The sequence below is a fragment of the Pezoporus wallicus genome, unplaced genomic scaffold (genome assembly GCF_028554395.1).
Source record: "Pezoporus wallicus isolate ANWC-B61680 ecotype Strahan unplaced genomic scaffold, APGP_CSIRO_Pwel_v1 contig_8333, whole genome shotgun sequence".
Taxonomy (NCBI): Eukaryota; Metazoa; Chordata; class Aves; order Psittaciformes; family Psittacidae; genus Pezoporus; species Pezoporus wallicus.
The window spans coordinates 2,064,273-2,078,442 of record NW_026637037.1 but is presented as its reverse complement, the minus strand read 5'-3'; the positions used below and the strand labels follow the sequence as shown (position 1 = coordinate 2,078,442).

General features: G+C 40.4%; 1 protein-coding gene across 3 annotated transcripts in view; it reads left to right on the top strand.

Annotated features, from left to right (window-relative positions):
* DPYD (dihydropyrimidine dehydrogenase) overlaps nt 1–14,170 on the top strand; it is a 346,003-nt gene that overhangs the window by 186,649 nt on the left and 145,184 nt on the right. The window lies entirely within an intron of this gene.

Below are 14,170 nucleotides of genomic sequence, written 5' to 3'. Positions count from 1 at the left end.
AGGGAATGAGTAACAGCTTTATCACACAGCTCATGAAAGGCGGCTTCTGTGCCAAGGACTGCCAAGATAAGCCATTGAAATCGAGTTGCAGTTGCAATGTGATGATGTGGGTGTAAGTTTGAGGCTGGGTGGGTTGTAGAAGAGAAAGATGGAGACAACGTAAAACAAGTCTATGAAGGGAAGAGTAGTTGTGCTGTGTTTGTATTACATAAACCTTCAGTAACGTGTAGTGGAAGAGGAAGGGGGTTAGATTTAAGTCTTTAAGGCTCTTGCTCAGCGTGGCCCCTAAAAGAAAGCATTTTGTGTAGATTTAAAATGTGTAATTACTTGTTTGAGAATTACATTCAGGATGGGTTTTGTGTTGCTACATTCAAACTGGCAACGTGAGACTGAGCAAAAAGTTCAGACAATGAAACAAAAGAACAGTGTTGATAAATGTGTTGCAGAGAAAAGAAACAGGATTTGGGCTGAAAGGCAGATAGAGTTTGACTTGTGGAGGGAGGATGAGGATCAAAGGTAAGTCCTTGGAACTGAGTAACAGTCCAAGTAATGGTAGTTTGTCAACCAGTGTTAACAGTAGTGTGGGCTGAAGAGAGCTTTTGAGATGAATTTGGAAACAAGGGGCTTTTATGCGTGGTTCAGAGATGGGATGTAAAAGCATACTGATGGATGGAGACCTTAGCAGAAGAGCAAAGGTGGGTTTGTTATTCTGCCACCTTTATGACGGAAAGTACCATAAGTGAATGAACTGTAGGAGGTGGCCCTATAATATGGGGAAGATCTAAGAAGAAAGCACTGTATGACTACAACATACTGTAAACTATGTCAGACTGGCTTCTGCTGTCACACCTGAAGTAGCCCTGAGGAAGTAAATGTCCTCTGAATAGCAAAGGAGATTCCAATCTTACTGCATAGGGTTTCTTATTGAAACACTCTTCAAGGACATAGATGTCATGGAACTATGCTTAGAGCTGACTTATGTGTATAACATACCATCAGCTGTGATTGTGCAGTGCCCAGGCTAAAGGCGACTCATAGCAAGTGCTGAGATTTATTTATTTATCAGGTTTATTGCTGGTATACTCGCCGTCCTGCCAGACTACACGTTGGGTACTGTATATCTCAAGAGTGAAACAGGCACTGGCTGAGTTCCAGCTTGGGTGGGAGTCCAGGAGGAAAGACATGCATGTTGTAGGAAGTGATGCTGGTACTCTAGTAAGCAGCAGACTCTGAGTCACTTCTCAGATGGCGACTGCATGGTGTTTCACTGAACGCCATGCTCTGGAGGTGTGACTCGGTGGAGATCTTTCAGGGGAGGGGATTGCTAAAAGCAAGTATCTTAAGTGGTTATAAAATAGGTTTATATATATATTTGTTGCAATAAGATGCAAAATATTGCAGGTAGTATTTATTTTAAGTAGATGCAGTTCAGAGAAGTGCTTTGGATGAATTCTAGTCCAGGGATCCCTGCCCATGGCAGGGGGTTGGAACTGGGTGATCTTAAGGGCCTTTCCAACCCAAACCATTCTATGATTCCATGATTTCTATCCAAGCTTCCCTCTGAAGTCTACTCAGAGGCAGTACTCTTTGATACCTAAACTCTTGCATCCCATGTTGCTGTGTGCAGAAGGACTGTGCCCGCCCAGGTACTACCTGCTTTTTCCACTGTTGTATTCTTGCCAGTAGTAGACTTCCCCCCCGTGTTAAGCCTTAGTATTTGTGACATGATCTGAGATGCTCACCTGGGAGGTGCTGCAGACATCAAATTGCTTTTATTTAGAGTAGTAGTGTTTGATTAATGCTGCAAAAATAAGCATTTCAAATGTGATGAAAAGCTTAATGAGGTTCAGCGGTTCTTCTGCTTCTGGTTATTTGGACATAAATCTTGTTCAGCAGGGAGTAGAATGCTCTCTTGGGCTGTGGTACCCATGGAAGTAGAGGATTCACACTGAGCTGTCCTGCTCTGCTAGTCGCAGCTAACGGTGTAGCAGGACCAGGAACAAAGAATTCCTGCTCTAAGCCTATGGAATCAGTGGGAGGAGGCAGAGCTGCTCCCCACACAGAGCAATTCCCAGGAGCTCTGGGAGGAAGGGAGCTCGTTAGACACAGGTTTTGGCAGCCAAAGCTCTTCCACTTCAGCCTTGATTTGTGTGATACAAGCAGGATTCTGTGTTCATCCCTCTTGTCTCCTCATTTTATCTGTTCTGCTTAGGTTTAACTGGTGGGCTTCCTTCTTATTTGCAATAAAGTCCAAGTGTAAACTCCCTGTGTGGCAATGGGGAGCTTAGCAGCAGGAGAAATGCTCCATTTTCCAGAGCCAATTCCTGAATTCACGACTGTGTTCGGTCACTGATAGGAAAACCAATGACTTCCCTATTGACCACGGGTATCCTTTGGCACTTTAGCAAAAGTGACTGATGCAGGCTAAATTTCATAGACATACAGCTAGTGAAAAGCATATGCAGCCTAACCTTAGATTTCCATGCATCAACTACTGTGTAATGGAATAAGACTGGAGAAAAAAGCAGGATAAATCATGGAAGAAGAATATCCAAGGACAGAGATAAAAAAGGACTCAGTCTGGAGAGCTGTCATTCTTATAAGACAGGGGATTTATTTTGCAGGAACCTCTTCTCCTTTTCCCTCTTACAGCACACCTAGAAAACTCCTCTAGGATGCTAGGCTAGGGATCCCTGAAGCCATATCTTCTTGTATAGGGGATATGTTGGATAACAGGGCTGCAGTTCTAGCCCCTGGACCATAATTTACTCCCCTAGTCTTCCCAACCCTCATCAGTCTTGGCCTCACCTTGAAAGCATCACATGTTGCCACAGAGGGAGTTAGCGCAGCACTGTTTCGTGCTGTGCTCGTTCCCTTTACAAACACCCACATGCTTTGCTGCATAATTGCCTTCATGACAACCTGTGTAGCATTTTCTGTTTGTAAGGGTGAGGATTTCAGCTCCGAGTGATTCAGCAGAAGTTTGTTCTTTGCATACTACTGTACTGTTGTTGAAACAGAAATAAAGCTGATAAGAGCTGAAATTCCTTCAGAGTATTTCTGTCTGTAAGCGTACTGCACCCTGCATATATTAGAAGGTACTGGATATAACTGTGTAATACAAATATGCATTAGAGTGTGCTGTATATCATAGAATGGTTTGGGTTGGAAAGGACCTTAAGATCAACCCAGTTCCAACCCCCTGCCATGGGCAGGGACACCTCACACTAGAGCAGGTTGCTCCGAGCCCCTGTGTCCCACCTGGCCTTGAACACTGCCAGGGATGGGGCAGACACAGCTTCTCTGGGCACCCTGTGCCAGTGTCCCACCACCCTCACAGGATATATATGTGTCTGTGGGTATCTTGTGAGGGGGAGTAGTGACTTCTGGAATTTTACTTACCAAATTAAATGCATTTGCACAGCTGCTTCACTATCGAATAGATCTGATTTCTGCCAGCAATGAGAATAACTGCTTTTAAAGTGAACTGTCACTGGGAAAGAAAACTGGTAGCAGAATAAAAATGTCCCTTCACACACACACTTTTTCCTGCATTCATGTCTTCTGTTTTTGACTGCAGAATCAATAGCTCATTGCTCTGTTGGTTGAAGTAGTATTTCTGTCTTATTCAGATAACTCTGTGCTGCAATGTCTTACTTGTAAGTTCTGTTGGCAAGCTTTTGAAGGGAAATTTGGGGAGCCCTATATCACAGGAAAATGGGGGAGCTGCATATCATAGAGCCCACAATAAATGAATCCCAGTTATAACCTCTTTTAGCGCTTAGGTGAACAGAAACCAATCTGTGGAATGAGAGATCCTGCATTAATTAAATGACTGCAAATGGGAGTTTTTTAGTTGAAGTGTTGCACTGAGCTGGTTGATTCACTTAGAGCATATTAGTGAGTATTGTTTAGTACACAGAATTTGTGTTAAAACCTGTCATCAGAAAGGTTGTACAAGCGTAGTATCAAAAGAAGTCAGAGGCTGTATGAAGTGTGCGCGTCTCCATTCCATACCTGCTACCACGGTGAGAAGTTTAGAGCAGAACTGGGGGGGGTTATCAGCTGAATTCAGGCTTTGTTGTTCTCTCACTGCATTGCATGGGCTGCTTAGAAAGAGGAGAGAAACCCAACAACTGGGGGAGCAGAAATGTTTTCTTTGCGTTTTAGTTGCTTCCTTCACTTCCAAAATGTAATTCTGATTAATCAGACACGTCTGTCTTTATTCTGTTGTGACATGCATTGATTTGTGATGCTGTCGCTTTCAATAATGTGGAAACAGTTGCCTCTATTATGAGGAGCAGCAGAAATCACCACGCAGACTAACTTAATTTTTAATCTTTAATATTATTTTTTTCATTATAGATGGAGCAAGCTGCAAGGATGGTTTTAAAAACAAAGCTACAATTAAAACTAGATTAAATCTGAGCTAAACCGTAGTGGAGAAAACTTTCTAGTCATAATACGTGTTTATGCAATTCACTGATGTAGATTTTACAACGTATTTTCAGAACCCTTTCTAAGTTAAAACATTTGCTGGCAGAGAATTAATGGTTTTATCCAGGGTATATCACATTTCTATGTGTTGTTACTGCAATACACGTATTTAGGCTCCAACTAGTTCTCTCTCTGTACATTTGCAGTGTGTGCACCTCGCTTTGTAATTGAAGGTGGTAAAAAACCACCCTGGTACAATGACATGTTGTTTTCCATAACATTGGTATTTCACAGAAGTGAACCTGTATTACCAAAATGTGTATTTTTGTACGATATTACAGTACAGTAATTTAGATTAAACTGGTTATAATTTATGGTGCCAAGCCAAAAAAGATATTTAAGCTGCATTAAAATGCAGCACCATGACATTTGGAGTTCTGATGTTCTTAATATGACAAAGGTTATTCTATGGAGTTTTGCTATAATATGAAATATTAATATTTCACAATACAGTTTTGATGAACTACAATTTGCCTCGCTTGCATATGATAAAGAAATTAAATGCTTACCAAGGGAGTTCAGGGAGAATTAGAGCCCCGCCTGAACATCTGCTTGAAATGTTATTATCCTGTCCTAGTGACAGCATCGCTCCCTCATTGTTTCTCAAGATTGACAGCTGAATATTGGACTGATTTCTGCAGCAAATCTGTTGTAGGTGAACTTGGGGGGGGGGGGTTAAAGAATTTAGAACATGCTTTTGATTTCCATCCTATAATTTCTTTTTTTATATACTCTTGACATTTGTAGATGCCGGATTGAGGTCTAGCACATGGTAGCAAAGATAGACCATTGACTGGCGACGAAATGCCAGTTGATATCTCAGTAAACAGGAATATTACTATTCTTTATTGTGTGGTCTGTGTGAAAGCTGTATGGGCTTTCTTTGGGGAGGCAAATGATCAGATTGTTAATGTCAGCTATAAAAAGGACTGTTTGCCTTTCTACTACATAACATCAGCCAACTTGTATTAACTATGTTTTTTGAACAGGAAAATGGGCATTTTCCCAGGGTTCCTCGGCACAGAAAACTCTTGAGAGTTAAATGAGTTTTTGTTTTTATGAATGTTAAAATTATGACTTTTGAGTTTAGAGTTCTTAGTTCCTTACGTACCTGATTTTGTTCCATCTTTCTGAAAAAATTGTAATAAGAAATACCAGCTTATTGCATCCCAAGTTTTATGGTTTTAGGTCACTGCCTAAAATTAGCAGTTTAATGGGGAGGTAAAAGACCATCCTAGGGAAATACAGGAGAATGTAATCATTATTTTTTGCAATGCTGTAGCTATGACATTGAATTTTTCTTGAATATTCTTATACAGAAAATGTTTTATTTGGCTAGAAAAAAAGGGATCTGCAAATCTGAGTAAGTGGCAGGGAAACAGATTTTCCTCCTTTATCCTCAAGAAAAGCAATGTGCAACTTAAGGCACAGATCTCATCTCTACTTAGTTTTACCCTGACCCAGTATAAAGAAGCCTGGAGGCTCTCTTTAAATGCTAATAACTTTCATAGCTTCAAAATTGTTGTCTGAGTAGCTAGAGAGGACTCTGTTTGACCACCCTTTCTCTTCAGTCTTTACACCTGGTGCTTTAGAGGCTTGGTACCTCTTCATCCTGGAGGAATCCCAGCTTGGAGATCTATAGCACAGCTTGATCAGCACAGTGAAAGCAGAGTGGACAAAGAGCCCAAGACTGAGAGCTTTAACCAAGTCATTATTGAATAGCCAAGTCCCTTCGTACCACAACTGCACTAAATAGATGGGTACCTTAAATTGTTGCAGGTGTACTACTTGATACCAGCTAACTTGCAATTGTAGTTTGGGTTATTGTAATAATCTATTTTTACCATTAGTAAGGCTGGTATTTTGACCAATTAATACTTTGCATGTTGAAGGTAACAACTGCATTTTTAAAGCAAGAGTCCTCTGTATAAACTCTCTCTCTTTGTGACTGTATTTATTACTTTAGAAATGAAAAACTTCTCACAAGTTCATGATAAAAATGAAACCTCTGGGCAAACGTTTAATCCCACTCTTCCTGTAGCATTAAATATCACAGAAATGCTGTGTTTCTCCTACAGTGAGAGCCACAGCACAGAGATCCTCTCATGGGGATGTCTGTTATCTCATGGCATGGAGCACGATGTGACAACTCATCAGTGGAAGATGAAGAGGGATCGGGCATGCAGGGGTGTGAGCACTGAGTCAGTAAACCTCCTCTGTGCTTAAGGACAGATTATCACAGAGGATCAGCAAGTTGCTTTCCATAGTATATCTTTTTCTTCCATTCACCCTCATGGAGCAGAGCAAACTTGGCAGTAACTTACATATCTCATTCTTCTTGAGCTATTCTTATAAGTTCCATAGAGTCTTTAAGCCAGCAATGAGATATCTTCCTCAAAGATGCACACAATGTTGGCCATCAAAGGTAAAACTAGATATATGTGCAGGTGACAGGTTGGTAGGCGACAGGTTGGTAGGCGACAGGTTCCTTATTACGTCGTTGCCTAAGGATTTGGTTTCCCTTCGTCTGTTTGCTTTTTACACTGTATTTAGAGATGATTTCTTTTTCTTCTGGGGCCAGTGGTTCAAAACAGTAGAGCAGCAGTGCACTAACATGTATAAAGTGTCAACTTGAAAATGAACATGGAGCTTGAATATTTTAGGCAGCTTATATAGAAAAGACTTGTCAACCGGTTGTTTTTAGTCCAAAACCTCTTGCCTAATTTTAGTGAAACTCACTGTGCCCTTGGAGTGGCACAACTGAGAAACAGTTCCAGTGAAACTCAGAATGTAAAAATGACAATATTGAGTATTTTACTACATAAACAAACTTTTCTATTATAAAAGAGCTGCCGAAAGTAGGAGTGTTCATTCCCACTCAGAGTAATACATGGTGTTCAGGAAGTGACCAGTACTGAAGAGAAGATGTAATTCCCACAACATAGCCAGTCAAACAAAATGGATTCAGGTTTTCCACTTGGCTAAAAACCCAAACACTGTTTCGTTTCATGTTGAAGAAGCTGCTTTGTTCTTTCCTACCTTTGCTTGGTTTACCTTATTCTGCTGATAATAGCTGCAAACATTGACCAGGAGAGAGACAAAAAGAGCCTATGCGCCTCGTTTCCCAAACCTGCTGAGAATGTGCAGTTCCTGAGGGCTGGGTCTTGAAGTACTCCATGTTTTTGATTATCACATCCTGAATAAACAGGATTCTAACCAGCAAATATGTAACATACTTATGTAAAATAAAATTCGTATGCCGTTTGCTGCAGTTGCTTTGTGTGCCCTTGGAAGGTTGTTGGTACTCTTGGCAATACCTCAAACTGATTTTGTGTTGGGAAGGAGTTTAGCTACAAAGGCAGCTTCAGTGGAAGATACTGCCAAGTGTAATTCTGAGATTTAGAATTTTCACACTGAAGTTTCGTTCTTCATTTCTACATTTTAATGATAAGAAAATCCACAATTCAGTCCAGACTTCAGCAGTTCTACTGAGAGAATGAAGTAGAATAAAGTTAAAGTGCTCTTTATGCTTCAGTTGCTCTCACTTACAGTTCAGCATCTTTACTGAGCTCTGCATTCGTTGCTGTGGTCAAGTGTTGGCTTCTGCAGGAGTCTAGGTGACTCTTTGTCTTCGTGGTGCCTTCTCCCTTGGGCACCAAGCGGTTAGTTGTTTCTTGCTTCAACTGTGCAGCCTTGTATTGGATGAGCACTTTTTCCCATCTCCAGCAAGAAAAGCCTACTAGAGCTGAAGCATGTCATGCAACAGCTATTGCCAAAGATTCCCAGTTGGACCATGCAACCTTGCAGCTGTTTGCAGAAATGTGGTCCCAGACTGACTCTGTCCAAATTCTGGCCATAAATCAAGTCAGGCGTGCATGTGGTGGGGTATAGCTTGTGTTAAAATGTTTGCAGATGTAAGCTGAAATGATAGAACTAGTTCTAAACTGATGTCTGTTTCCACATGTGGGTTTACAGGGGTTTAGCTTAATCATTTTTCAGGGTATTTTTAGTTAAACCAGTGTGGCTTTTGTGTAAAGGCAGCATGCTTCTCCTAAATGCTCCAGTTATCTTAGGTCTCGAGTTCCCACTTGGTAAATGAAACTGTTAACATCTGATTTGCCCACACAAGGAGTTAAGAAAGCAAAGATCTGATTTCTGAATCTCATGGTGATATAATTGCTTTACCTCCTGATTGACGTTGTTGCAACAGCAGAATGAAGTCCCATATGTTTAAAAACCCTGATAGGTTCTTATGTTAAAATCCCTGTTCCTCACATATGTATGTGAGTTTATTCTAAATAACATTTCTTATTATTATTTGAGATTTATGATTAGCTCAGTATTTTGCTATAACAGAGATTGTGGCTTTCTGGGACTCCATCCTTCAATCAGCAAGTGGAGGGGTTTGGGGAATAAATCTTCTGGGATTAATTGAAGCAGGAGACAATTTAACTTTGGAGTTACTACGTTAAGAATTATCCAAAATGCTCTTGTCACAGCGAATTGCCAAATGCAAGTTTTGCTCTATAGACAAAGGAAATATGAACACACAGTTTTAATATTCCCTTAATATACGTATTCCGATATTCTTTACCTGTCCAGTTCCCACATCGTGTGTTGTAAGGGCGTACAATGTTCAGTTTGTGTGGAGGATTTCATACTACCTCAAAAACCTATTTCCACTGATTTACACTAACGTTGATGAATGCTTTTCAAGTATTGACTTTTGAGACTTTAATCTCCTTTGACTTTCTGGTGCATTTTAGACTATGTAGCAGTTAATTACAATGCTACGTAGAGCTTTCAAAAGCAGCCTCGGTTCCTTTTCACTGTTCTCTGCCATATACTGAAACCTACAATATGTAAGTTTGCAAATGCTTTTTTCCCTTTAACTTTTGCTTTCCCAACTTCTTTGAGAATTCAGGGGACTGTGAGTTAAAGAAACAAATCCTAAAATGTATTATAAGTGACAAAAGACGTAAGGTAATGTTAGAGCTGGGTGGTTTTTTTTTTTTGTTAGCAGCTGACCTTCTATTGCTAGCAAAAAGGAAAGTCTTGTCTAGGAGGCAGTTCAATAAATGAACAGGCTATATATTGATTCCCCCCCCCCGTTATGCAATATGATTTCCTTTCCCTTGCAAGGGTGGCCGTTGTACAGAATGGCGCTGGGATCATGGTCATGGGAGCGTATGGGAATGTGTAGACTAAGGAAGGCTGTCACAGCAGTCAATAAGATCTGAGAGGTGTTGACTAATTGCCTGCTAATTACACAGTAAATTGTCTAATTAAGCTGATGGTTAATTAGGGTACGCTCGCACAGCAGTCTCGTGGAATTTTTGTCTGATGTCTGGGAAGCAGCTTGTGTAATTGGCAAACTGGTCCGGACTGGCAGAGAACACGGCTGACTGGGAAGCGCGCTGCCAGTAGATGACAGAATAAGGATGCATTTGCACAAAGGTTGTCATGTGAACACAGAGGGGTTTGTTAGCCTTCTCCAGCTACGTGGTGCAACGAGGAATTCAGCTGAGAGCTGCTGGAAGCTGTAAATAAAATCAGGCTCAAGCGTGTAGCATTAGAAAAGCAGTTAGAAGTGCGCTTATGTTTTAGTCAGATTTTGGACTTTAGAGACAAGATTATCAAAAACTCTCATGGAAAGAACTTCACCAAACTGCAATATGACCAGTAATTTTTGGATTGTAATCTGTTCAGTGGAGTCACGGAATGATCCTGTTTCCTGGTACATATCTGTATGTTTATGTCAAAGAAGTGTAGCTGTTAATAAAGGTGCTTGCCAGGCATCATAACCATCATCTATGGCATTCTGAGCCTCATTAGGCTTTGTGTCCGTTAGCTACATGTGACAGATTATGAACAGGTCATAACGATGTGCTGAACTTAAGGTGTATGCGTGATGCATAACTGTAATAGCATTAGTGAAAGTATCTAGATTCTGACCCAAAGCTGATGGAAACTGTAGGCAGTATTAACAGTGAGAACCTGGACAGTGCAGGAGTACAGGCACCAAGTCAGTATCAGTTTGCAGTGATTTAAAACTGGGATTCAGCAAAATAGCGTGGTACAAGCACTTTCTTGAGCTACAAATGTGAGCTTCTCACAGAGTCAGTGCAGCACAGCACAGGATCGGGTCTTCACATGATGCTGAGATTGAAATCGGAGCTATGTATCAGCAAAATCTAAGCTAAACCAAAGGAAGCGTGTGTCTATGGTTTTATTTATTAAGAATATTTTGATGTCACTTGAACAAACTGGAGCTTAATATCCTCTTTCCCTCTCGGAATGTTCTGTTATTTCAGAGGTTTCTGTTTAGTTTTTAACATTTGCAGTATGTGATTCGCACACAGCGCCTTCCTGGAACAGAAGAAGAAAAGGGAGTGAATTCCAGATCGAAATTGCTCATGAAAACTCTTGATTTTAGGTTGATTTTTTTTCTTTCTAATGTAAACCAGAAATCTGTTTTCTCTCCCATCAAAATAGCATTAAAAAATAAAATCAAAATTGGAGGGGGTAAATGACACTTTCTTTGAATTAATGAAGCCATTTTTGTGCTGTGATCTTGCTGCTTCTACCTCCCTGCACCTGCACAGTTCATAATGCTTTTAATGTCACACCGTGTTGTGAATTTTAGTTTCTGGGTTTTCCTTGAGCCAAATTGAGCTGTCCTAAGAGCATCCTCACTGTGCTAGTCATCAGACACGGGGCTCCAAACACTAACAGGCCGATGGAGAAGACCTTACACCTTCTCGGGGGGGATTCTAACAATACTCGTAGTGTTGCTGCTCTGCGTATATCTGCACAGAATAAACCACTACGGTTCCCCTGCATCAGGTTCTGTGAATTGTTGCATAAAATTAGAAAGGTGGAATTCATTGATTCGAGTCAAAACCATATAGGGAAGCATTAGACCTACTTTAATTCCAATAATACACATTTTGAATTTACAATTTAGATCTCAGTGTCTGTTTTTCTACATCCATCTACACATACGCAATCCCAAACCTCTTCGAGTCATTTTTTTTCCTCACTGGTCTTTAAGGATTATTCTTTAAAAGCATTGGAGAAACTGTTCTTTTTGTCTCTGGCAGCACGTTCAGGAACAAAGCTGACTTCTCACCAGCCAACTGCAGGAACCGAAAGCACACGGTGCAACCATCGCGCTTGCTTTTCTTTTCTACCACAAGGCAGCAAATGGATACGTTGCTAATGCGTTTTATTCTCTGAAGACAGAGAAAGGAGTTCAGAGGATAATTGTTACCTTATCACGTCCTTCAAAAGGAATTTCTGGCACATGTTATTATGATTTATGGTTTAATAAATCATGCAACCATAGAAAAGGATGTTTCTGGTAATTCACCTGGTGTAGTAAATGTAAAACCCTATTGCAACACCAAAATTTGTAATAAGGAGATACTGTGTGGGAATAATCCTGCTGTAAAACAGCATCAGTTACTGACTGGTTTTGGCTTTTAAAGAATATATTCATGTTTTCTTTTGCAGTTCTAGCTTTATCTTATCATGTATCTGTGCTATATTGTGGAATGGATTGAAATTAGATCCAACTCTTTCCAGCCCTAGTTGATCTTAAGGGCCTTTCCAACCCTAACCATTCTGTGATTCTATGATAAAAACGGAGATATATCCCAAATATTCCTAATGCATTTTTTCCCCAAAGCATCTTTATTGTCCGTTTTGAAAGCTTATGCTTAAACAGTATAGTCAGAGGAGTGTATTGTCAGCACATTGTCAGTGTTATGTTCAGGTTTATTGCCTGTGATGGTTCTCTCCTGTGAAGTTCAGGAGGGTTTCTGTTTTGCCACCCTTGTACTTAATGTGTATATCAAGCCATAGAGAAAGTTTAGTAAAGTGACATTGATTGAAGTGTTTTCAATATGTCGTATCTCCGCTTTATAACTCTCGGCTGATTTAGCTTGAGCAGTTGATTGCATTGTTCATTGTTTGTGGGAGACTGGGGCATGGTTGAGAGCGTGCTGAGCAAAAGTCAATCCAGACGAGATAGGAGTAATGCTGGGATCATTAGAGGAAACATCCAGAGGCTACGGCAAGAGAATTATCAGTCCTTCTGGCTGAGGGATGCAGTTCCATTCCAGGCTGTAGCTGCAACAGCAGATAAGAGCCAGAAGCCTACACCCGTTTCATTTTCTCAGTGCAGTCCTTGCTAAGAGCATCCATGCTTTATATTTCAAGACTAACCTACTGCAGGGAAATGCTGTATGGAACTGGCTCTTAAATCTATCCAGATATTGTCAGTGGTGACAGACTTCACACTTTGAATGCCGCAAAGTGCCTCATTGGGGAAATGAAGAGGAGCGCAGCCCATACTGGGCTGTTTTGGGTACATTAGAGTAGACTGGAAGGAGATGCTCGCAGTTCGTCCGAATGCTGTTACGTATACTTGGAGCTTTTGCCCCGGGGTGATCTGTAACAGCCGAAGTCTCTTTAACTCCAGCATAAGCTTGGTTTTCCTCCTTAACTTTGCAAGGATTGAGGAAAGGTGAATATTGGGTTTCTGGTTACTCGTGGTTTTTGTGCTATTCTGTTTCGGTTCATGTTGCTGCCAAGAGCAGTGTTCTCAGGTCAGTTGGTTGCTTCTGTTGCGTAGGAGGTGTATTTTGAAGGCTGCCAGGAGTACCTGGAATAGGTGGTTTCACATGAAGGTAATGCAGAGCTCAAGCACATAAATAAACAAGATCTTATTTCCCTATATCTTGGTATATTTAAACTCAGATGAATTTCTCTGCTTACATTTATGGACTTTCTGGTTTGCTATCCAGACAAGTTTTGTGCCTTTAGGGAGAGCAGAATATTGCAGTCTACAGCCAAATTTTTGGAGGGTGCATTTTTGAGTATCACATTTTTATAATGGTTATACTTTGGTAATTTCTTATTCCAGGCTAAAAATATTCACTTATCTTGGGTTAAAATTGAATTAATCCATCAGCATAAGCATGTATTACCATGTTTTTCTAGAAACAGGAAGTTTGACCTGGAAATGAAAACTCAGTCTTCATTTTACAATAATACTGTATGCATCCAAATACAGAGTTTTCTTTATTTGAGCAACTTTGCTCTCATATAATTTACATTTTCTTTTCCATTCTAACATTATCATTGGAGACTCTAAGAATATATAAAAAAGGGAGTAAGAAGATGTTTGAGAGTGAAGTATTAAAACTATAAACCAAAGTCCTCAATCTTACAACTTTCTTATGCTTCTCTCTTCAGTACCAGAAGTGATGCTTTGCTACCATGACAAAAATAGACCTTTGTGTGCATTGGGAGTTGCATACCTGTAGACACATAAACTCTGTCTCATGACGTTTATTTGAGTGCTGTTTGGGTTGGTATTTTTTGCTTCTTGCATTCCTCCTTTAACACAATTTAAGAGATGAGTACCAGAGAGTCCAAGGATTTGATTAGGTTTAAATTACTAAAAGGCAAGAGTTTTTGCAGAAAGAGACTGATGGATTTCAGACTCTGCTGGGAACCTGTCTGATGGTTGAATTCATGCAGAGGAGAGACTTGCTTCTGTGTCAGACATCCTCCATGTGAGTCTTGCTTCATTTACATTCCAGGGTTCACATTCCCACTATGTCTCTTCTGTATGTGTTTTCCTTATCACAGAATCACAGACTGG